Here is a 1,583-nt window from a genome sequence, read left to right on the forward strand (position 1 = left end):
TTGGGATCACACCACTGCTAATCGGATGAAATTACCCCTTGATGTGTAGAGTTATGATAGTAAGCTACGTAAAAGCATTGATTAGCTAGGGCTGTTTACTTTGGTTCCCTTTGTGATTCTGGTCAAATAAACGGAAGACGCTCTTTCCGTTCTGTTTGTTAATTCACTCGAAGAACCTCCCCGCTTTGGCAGTGTTTTATTTTTTTGCTGTTCGCGATAACTTGGCACATGATTTAAAAAAGGCACGGCAGCTTGAAGCTCAAGAAAACCCCACATTCCTGCCTGTCTCAGAACTTAATGCTTTGTCATACTTGATAAAGATACACTTTCTTTTTATAAGAATCAAGGCTGAAATTTGCGAAATTTCAAGAATATTTTAAGAATAAAGCCGAGGCTGAGATTTTGAAAAGGATAGATATAATTTTGTATGTTGAAACATCTGTAAATACAGTACAATTTTGTTTTTAACTTAACCGTATAAAATTATTCCTTTCTCTGAACGGCGAAACTAGCCAACAAAACGAAACAACCTGCGCTAGCTATAACAAAATGTTCAACGCTAATGACAGTTCGATGAACGGTACATGTAATACATACGTACAGTATTCAGCACAAAAGACATTAACTAAACCGCTAAAAAGTTTTATGACTAATTCTTTCTTTTTAAGTAACAAAACCTAGCGAAAACAGATCTAGATACCAAACACTTGTAATTGATACCCCAATAAATTCAAAAACGGAAATGTCTTAAGCTATAGTTTAAGAATAATACAAGAATATTTTCAGCCTAAAATCGGCAGAAAAATAAGAATATTCAGCCTGGGCCGGGAAAAAGGAGTGTAACCCGAGGGCTGATTGGAAAGAGACAATCGAAAAGGACAAAAAATTACATATAACTCAATAACTATTTTTACGAAATAGACGGCACCAGCTCATTGTGAAAGTGTCAGCTATTGATAAATAATTTAAGAATAAAAACTGTTTACTCAATTTCGAGTTGTAGAAAGTGTAACTTACCATTTACGATGAATGTCAAGTATCGAGATCGAAAGACACTATCGAGTTCCTTATTTGATTCCTCGAGCAATTTCTCAGTGGTGCTAAATGTACCCAGAGCTTTCCGACAAAATTAAAATTCTGGACAATTTAGAATTTCTTCCATAGTATCGTAATGAATTCGAAATCATTGTAATTAAAAGTTGTGTTGCATGCTATCATCTTGTGCCTGCCATTAAGCCCGGTTTTCACAAGCAACGCAAGCACAAGCGCAGCATAAGAGCGCTTACTTCATCGTGAAAACGGGGTTGACGCAAGAATAAGCACAAACGCCAGCTCAAGCATAAGGATCATTTTTTTTCCTTTTTCTTGTGCATGCGCTTATGCTTGCGCTCGCTGGCGTCGAAAACGAAACGCAGCATAAGCACAAGGAAATTTGCTACGTCTGACCAATTAAAGCACTCGTTCCAGATTTTCCGCGTCTGAGCATTTGAACAAAATGGCGCATGCCGTGGTTGTTATTTAATGCTTATGTCAACGTTCGTTTTCACTAGCGTACGCCAGTAAAAACAAGGCTTAACAATGTA

This window comes from Montipora foliosa, chromosome 3 (assembly GCF_036669935.1).
Source record: "Montipora foliosa isolate CH-2021 chromosome 3, ASM3666993v2, whole genome shotgun sequence".
NCBI lineage: Eukaryota > Metazoa > Cnidaria > Anthozoa > Scleractinia > Acroporidae > Montipora > Montipora foliosa.